Raw genomic sequence first — 8195 nt, 5'->3', positions numbered from 1 at the left:
CATTGCTTTTCAGTGCTGCCATTTGAACATTACTCCTCTATGACCTTCTATTGACTTGTTTGGCTGATGCATAAGCAGTTCAAGAGGACTCCATTCACATAAGTATTCACAGATACTAAATGTCTATTTGAACCATTCGACTGATTATAATTTTTCTGTAAGGTCTATAGTTGTTCACTACCCATACATGCAAGATAGCATGTATGTGCTCCCTTGAGAAAAGGGGATGGTCTAAGCCTCTTGGTACCTTTTGAGTTACAATATTTTTGGCCAGTATTATCAAGCTTTTTAAAAAAAAAATAAAAATCTTGATAATACCAGGAAAAATATTGTCACTAAAAAAAGTACCAAGAGGCCTAAGCCATCCCCTTTCCTCATACAGTCTTAGTAATATAAAATGGTTCCATGTCCACTTATTTTAGGGAGAAGACAATGGTGTCAACTATGCTCAAAACTGGCATCTCTTACCAACTTCAGTGGTAAGGATTATCCACACTAGTTCCCTTCCAAGGATGCCAAATATTTGTTCACTATGTATTAAGGAGAAACCATTGGAAGAGTATTATATCATCCACTAGACTTAATGCCTGGTTTACACCTTTGCACTTTTATGTGCATTTTGGACGCACAAACATTCATGTGTCATAAAAATACACTAAATCCAATGAGGGCTTTCTGTGCAGTGTATTGTACTGTGTTGGTAAAAATGTGGTCTGTCCAATTTTCTGTGCATTTTCATGCAAGTCCCAATAGAATAATAAAAATGCTCTACAACACACATTAAAAAACTGAGGGAAAAAAACAGACAAAGTGGGCACAGATATATGTGAGCCTGCCCTAATAGCTGCAGCAGTCTTAGAAAACTGTGAATTTATTTGTGAATCTCTTATCACTGCAGTCCCCAAAAGTCATTGGTTTCCAGCATATGAATCAGCTTATCAAGTGCAAAGCAAAACTGAAATATTTTTTTTTCTTTGCGAACTATCCTTTCATGAATCTTGAAGATACAAGCACAGCCTAGTTTCCAGGTTCCAGTTGTGCTTGCAGCAATGGCATAGTTTCTGCACCCAAAATATGGCTATACACATGACTTTTAGAATGCCATTGTGCATTGTGGAACAGCTAGACATTTCATTTATAGTTTAAAAAAATGAAGTCTGAGAAAACAATTTAAAATACAAAACAATGAAAACAAATCATCAATAATTTTGCACATAAAGCCACAAAACTGTGCACACCCAAATGTAGATAAGCAGCTGGAATCACGATTTACTTTGATGCTGCAGGAAACCATGGGCACATTGTGGTAGACAAAAACAGACAACACATCTGCAGGCAGCATCCCCACCTACTGCGTCCTTCTACTTCATATCACATCAAACAATGTAACATATTCATAGAGCAAAGGCATCAGCTATGACAGAAACAAAGATGTCAGCTTAATTGAAGGATAAAAGAACAATTCCTACAAGAGACTCTTATAGAGAACATGCTTCACTTGCCCAGAGCATAGTTTACAGAGCCCATTTATTTCATATTGATCTTAAAGTAAGTGGTCAATTAAGAGTACGATGACAGAGCAGCAATTGCTTTGTAGACAAAAGAAGGCCATAGGATATGTCTGCACAGACATTAAACTGAACAAGACTTTTTGATATTGTATAGTCAAAACGATCAATTCAGCAGACCACTATTTTACCATTGATCAATTGTTTTAGACGTGTTCATTTTAGTGCCTTTTGAAGTGTGAAGGCAATTATATATATATTTTTTATATATTTTTTATATATATATATATATTTTTTTTTATATATTTTTTTTTTCTTGGTGTCTTTACATGGCTGCATACTTTATACCGAGCCTCAGTTTTTCTTGCCTTTGTTTTCCTGTTCAATATTTTGATTGGTTTTCAAGCACTTTCCAAAAATCAAAATATTAACACAAGAATTATAGGCCCATAGACTTTAGCTGAGTACACACAACGTACACAAACATTGATGAATTAACAGAGTTCACGTTACAATGTTAAAGTGATACTAAAGTCTTGTTTTTTTTTTAATTTAAAAATAAGAATCCTGTTATAACTACCTGCTTTGTGCAGTGCTTTTGCACAGAGCAGCCCGGATCCTCCTATTCTCGGGTCTTTCGGAGGAGCTCCTTGCTCCCCCTTCCTGCCGAGTGTCCCCACAGCAAGAAGCTTGCTATGGGGGCACCCGAGCCGAGCCGCAGCTCTGTGTGTCCATTCAGACACGGAGCCCTGGTTCAGCCCCGCCCCCTCTCTCTTGATTGGCTAACTGATTTTGATTGACAGCAGCGGTAGCCAATGGAGAGTCCCACTCATGCACATCGCTGGAGGAAGATTGGGCTCAAGTATAAGGGGGCTGCTACACACAGAAGGTTTTTTTATCCTAATACATAGAATGCAATAGGATAAAAAAAACCTTCTGACTTTACAACTACTTTAATGTGTAGAAACCGGTAGAGAAATTTTCAAAAGCGAACCTAAACATAGTGGCATTCGCAACCAACCTAGGTAGCTAAGAGCGGATTCTATCATTTGAAGTGATCAAGCGTGATTAACTGGAGCATTTTTTGATGTCGGTCAAATATAGTCAACAAAGAAGCACCTAGTGTCAATAAGATAATAAAAGTAGAAAGGAACATGAGAAAGAAAGAGAGAAAAGGAAAGATAGTAAGGGGGAAGGGTTTAAGAAGGGAAAAGGAGTAAAGTGGGGATCCCAGGGGCTTGGTAGACTATAGTAGGCAGTTGAATTGCCTCTATTTTCAATAATGAGGAGCACACAGTCTTAAAGCAAATCTAAATATGAAATCAAAAATGTAATATATTAAAGCTTACTAGTTCGCAGATGTGATGGCCGCATTCATTTTTCAGATTAGGAACATTTTCATCAAGTACAGAAAATACCTGCTGATCTTACCGAAATGCAGCGTCCTTGTCACTTCCTGGGAGCTGGAAAAAAAAAAAAAGCCTGTTTGAAGCCTGGGTGACAACCATGCCCAACATACAATGCAAAAATGAGTGTAGGAACAAAGCTAGAGGGCGTGTTATTTGTAGGATCATCAGGTCAAAACAACCTGAAAAAAGAAAACAAATGCATCCATTACATCTAAGTCTTATAGACCCCACATCTCTCTATAAAGAGGACCTGTCATGCCCCATTCCTATTACCATGTAATAGGAATTAAAGTGATCTTTTTTTTTTTAAAGGGAAAGTGTAAAAATAAAAAAATGTAAATAAAATAAAAATTAAAGTGCCCCTGTTCCCATGAGGTCTCACACAGAAGCAAACGCATACGTAGGACACACCCACATTTGTAAACAACGTTCAAACCACACATGTGAGGTATCACCAAAAATGTTAGAGCGAGAGCAATAATTCTAGCACTAGACCTCCTCTGTAACTCTAAACATGTAACCTGTAAAAAATTTTAAAGCATCGCCTATGGAGATTTTACTGAATTTTGGTGCCATACCACAAGTGTGCGCAGTTTTAAAGTGTGACATGTGAGGTATCTATTTACTCGGCATAACATCATCTGTCACATTATACAAAAAAATTGGGCAAACAAAAATGGCGTTTGAAAAATTGCTGCGTAAATACCGTGTGACAAAAAAAGTTGCAATGGCCGCCATTTTTTTCTCTATGGTCTCTGCTAAATATATATATATATATATATATATATATATATATTCTGAGTAATTTTCTAGCAAAAAAATGATGATTTTTACATGTAGGAAAGGAGTGCTGGAATTCGCCTGGTGGGCAAGTGGTTAATGTTTAAATAAATATTGTGCATTTTATGATACATCACCTTTATTAATTGGATATTTTTTGGATATTGGATATTTTGTTGACACATTCAAATTCCCTATTCTCCCTGTTTTCTCCCTTTTGGGAGTCTCTGGGAGACCTCTTTTCACTAATGGCAAATAACTCACTACATAGAAGAGAAATAGATGCAATAATTTAACCACCTCAATACCGGGCCTATTCTGGCACTTCTCTCCTACGTATAAAAATCATCATTTGTTTGCTAGAAAATTACTCAGAACCCCCAAACATTATATATGTTTTTTAGCAGATACCCTAGGGAATAAAATGGCGCTCATTGCAACTTTTTATCTCGCACGGTATTTGCGCAATAGTTTTTCAAACGCCTTTTTTTTGGAAAAAAATGGTTTCATGAATTAAAAAATAACAAAACAGTAAAGTTAGCCCAATTTTTTTGTATAATATGAAAGATGATGTTATGTCGAGTAAATAGATACCTAACATGTCATGCTTTAAAATTGCGCACAATCATGGAATGGCGCCAAACTTCATAACTTAAAAATCTCTATAGGCGACGCTTTAAATTTTTTTACAGGTTACCAGTTTAGCGTTACAGAAGAGGTCTAGTGCTAGAATTCTTGCACATGCTCCAACGCACGTGGCGATACCTCACATGTGTGATTTGAGCAGCGTTTACATATGTGGGCGGGACTTACATGTGCGTTCGCTTCTCAACGCGAGCTACCGGGGACAGGGACGTTTTAAATTTATTTTTTTATTTTACTTAATTTTTTTATTTTTACACTTTTTTTTTTACATTTTTTTTTATCACTTTTATTCCTATTACAAGGAATGTAAACATCTCTTGTAATAGGAATCTATGTGACAAGTCCTCTTTATGGAGAGATGCGGGGACAATAAGACCCCATATCTCTGCTCCAGGCTGGAAAGTATGAGATCGGGAAAAAATTTTTTACCGATCTCATGCTGTCAGCCGCGATCGCAGCTTCGTTTATTTCCGAGTACCCGGGCGTGACGTCATAACATCCTCCGACGGTCATAGAGATGACTGGTGACCATATGGTCACCAGTCATCTCTATTGTCCTCATCAAGCGCTGGCCGATTCTTTCTCCGGGTCCCGGGTGGCACGGGAGAGCCCGGAGAAGCACCGGATGGCCCCTCCCGTCGCCTATAAGAACGATCAAGCGGCGGAACTGCCGCTTTGATCATTATTATCGTGCACAGAATCTCCGGCTGAAAAGAATGATATTTGAATGATGTCTGTAGCTACAGGCATCATTCAGATATCACCACTCAAAGACAAGGACGTTTATATACAGTGGCTGGTTTTGAAGTGTTGATTTTAATGCAATATTTTAATGTTGAAAAAAATTATAAAGAAGACAAAGTCTTTGAGCCAAAGTTAACAGAGGTTGAAGTTGTTGGATTTACACTGTAATGCACCATGAATGTGTGGAAGGAAAACCAGATGGCCTGCTTACAGATGGATACAGAAGAACAATAGTAAAATTAAAGCTGTCACTGCTATGCTTGCTAACTTGGTGTCCCAGACTTTTTGCTACATGTAGTAAACTAAGGTAATGGATGATGACACACTGACCAATGTGTTTTTTTTCCCTTCATGTCTTTGACATGACAGGATACAACATTAACAAAAAAAAACCTCTTATTCATTTCACACTCTTAATTATAGGGTCCATAGAGGCCAATGTGTGATTAAGCATCGGTCTGCACACACCATGTACAGAAATCTTTATTCCTGTTTATCTTGTCATGCCAAGTTTATAATAGAATAAGGTCACCCATTACGATATGTGTGTGCATTCAGTGATGAGCTGGGCGGAGCCACCTATTTCTCTAAGCGGACAAATGTGACTGACCTGGAGCGGCACTATCTTGGAAGTACATATAGTAACCTCAGGTCTGGAACTGCATCCATCAGAGGCTGAACCTGGATGGACAAGGCCTATAGGACCAGAGGTAACAGTCAAACAAGCAAACACTGATTATAGTTGAACGAGGTGGTTCTCTGTCTAAAGCTGGCCATGCATGGATAGAAAATCGCTTGAAAAAAATGTTTGTTTTTGATAAAGATCTGTCGAATGACTGTGTGCTAATACCATCATTGTATCGAATTGCTTTCCGCAAAAATGTGGATGGCTTGGTATGCTTTTTATGCCTGCATTTTTGTTTGTTTTAAATGTTCCCTGTTTTGCAGTTTGTTTAAAATTGTTAGTTTACATTTTTTTTTTTTTATTAAAACACATTTTTGTCATTTATACAACATGGCTGTATACATTGCCATAAATAGCTGTGTTGTAAAATAAACATTATCAGGATCATAATGGCATGACACAATTAAATGTTGTCATCCCTATGTACCATATGCACATTGTTTGTACTTTGTATAGGTGTCAAGCACCAGGTAGGAAAGGTAGAAAAGTACACTTAAAGTGGTATTAAAAACTTACATTTTAAATTTTGTACTGCGAGTATCTATTAAACTTGTGCAGTTTAGTAGATATTCACATCAGCTTTAGCTGATGACGTCACTGAGCATGCGCAGTACACTCTGCATTTAGGGCACATTGAATGTGCCCTGAATGCAGAGGATGCCATGCCACTGATAGTGACTCCCTGTAAGAGAAGCTTAGTACAAGATGGCTCATGCTCATACTTATGTGTATGCTCATAATTCTGAGCAAAAGCTTGATGTAAAAATGACCAGTTACACTTACCGGTAACAGTGTTTCTGGGAAGTCTTCCAGGACGGCACCCTGAGAGATGACTGGTCCCACCTGACAGGAAACACAATCAACAAAGAGGTTAAAACCCCCGCCCATCCCTGTGCTTCTCAGTTGTGAAAAAGTATTGACCCACACCAGTGCACGAGAGTGAAACACCTAAAAACTCCATACAAAACCAGCATACAAAAAGAGCAGGTGGGAAGTTGTCTTCCAGGACAGCACCCTGAGAGAAGAGCAAGTAGCTCAGGCCTACCTTAGGGTGGGACAACAGCTTGAAGGACCTTCCTACCACATCCTGAGGTGACAGCAACTCCACCCTGTAGTGTCTCAGGAAAGTGCTCTGGATTGTCCATGTAGCTGCTCTGCATATTTGCTCCACCGATGCTCTGCCCCTTTCTGCCCAAGAGGTCGCCAGAGACTGAGTGGAATGTGCTTTAAGGTTATTCAGGGTTGCCCTACCAGCCTGATCATAGGCTAAAATAATAGTCTGCTTGATCCATTAGACGCTTGCTGACCCTTCTTCTGGCCAGAAAAACTAACTAATAAGTGGCTGGACCTTCTAAACTTTTTTACTCTTTCTAAATAAGCCAACAGACAACGTCTGACATCTAAACAATGAAAGGAACTTTCTCTCTAGTTTTGAATATTGATACAAAATGAAGGAAGGACAATCTCTTGAGTTATGTGGAACCTTGAGGGTACCTTTGGAAGGTATAGGGGGTCCTGGCTGAGTACAACCCTGTCATCAAATAATAGAAAAATGGGCTCTTTTATTGACAGCCCAGATGTCACCTATCCTCCTGGCCGTTGTTATCATCAGCAGGAAGGCTGTCTTTAGGGTAAGCAAGGGACAGTCTATCTCTGGCTGACAGGAATCTTTTAATCAAGGGGTCCAGAGCCAACCTCCTGTCCAAAAAACTGGACAAGGCTGCAACCTGAACCTTAAGTGTCTTGGTCGCCAACCCCTGATCCACGCCATCCTGGAGAAAGTCCAAGATGGCAGGGATCTCTTGTTGGGAAGGCCCTTCGCCTGGCACCAGCGCAAGAAGACTCCCCGGACTTTGGCGTAAATATGCCTGGTAACCAGCTTTCTGCTCAAAAGAAGGGTGTCAATTACTCTCTCAGAACATCCCCTTTTTGGCAGGCTCTCCCTTTCAAGAGCCAAGCCGTCAGCCTGAAGAAACTAGGATCTGGGTGGCAGACTGGGCCCTGAAGGAGAAGGTCCCACCGCTTCGGAAGGCGCTGAGGGGGAGCTACGGACCAATTTCCCAGGGAAGGGAACCAGGTCCTTTTGGGACACCAAGGAGTGATCAGAATCAGTCTGCCCTCTGAGAGACTCAACTTCTGCAGTATCCTCGGGATCAGAACTAAGGGAGAAAGGCATATGTCAAGTGGAAGTCCCAGACTTGGGCCAGTACGTCTACCCCCTCTGAACTCCTCTCTCTCTCTCTCTCTCTCTCTCTCTCTCTCTCTCTCTCTCTCTCTCTCTCTCTCGAGAGAGAGAGAGAGAGAGAGAGAGAGAGAGAGAGAGAGAGAGAGAGAGAGAGAGAGAGAGAGTAAGAAGAATCTCTTCACTCTTCTGTTCCCTCTGCTGGCAAACAGATCGATCTCTGGGTTACCAAGTGTCGGCAT

The sequence above is a fragment of the Aquarana catesbeiana genome, linkage group LG03, assembly GCF_042186555.1.
Source record: "Aquarana catesbeiana isolate 2022-GZ linkage group LG03, ASM4218655v1, whole genome shotgun sequence".
Taxonomy (NCBI): Eukaryota; Metazoa; Chordata; class Amphibia; order Anura; family Ranidae; genus Aquarana; species Aquarana catesbeiana.
Note: the sequence above shows the minus strand (reverse complement) of the source record.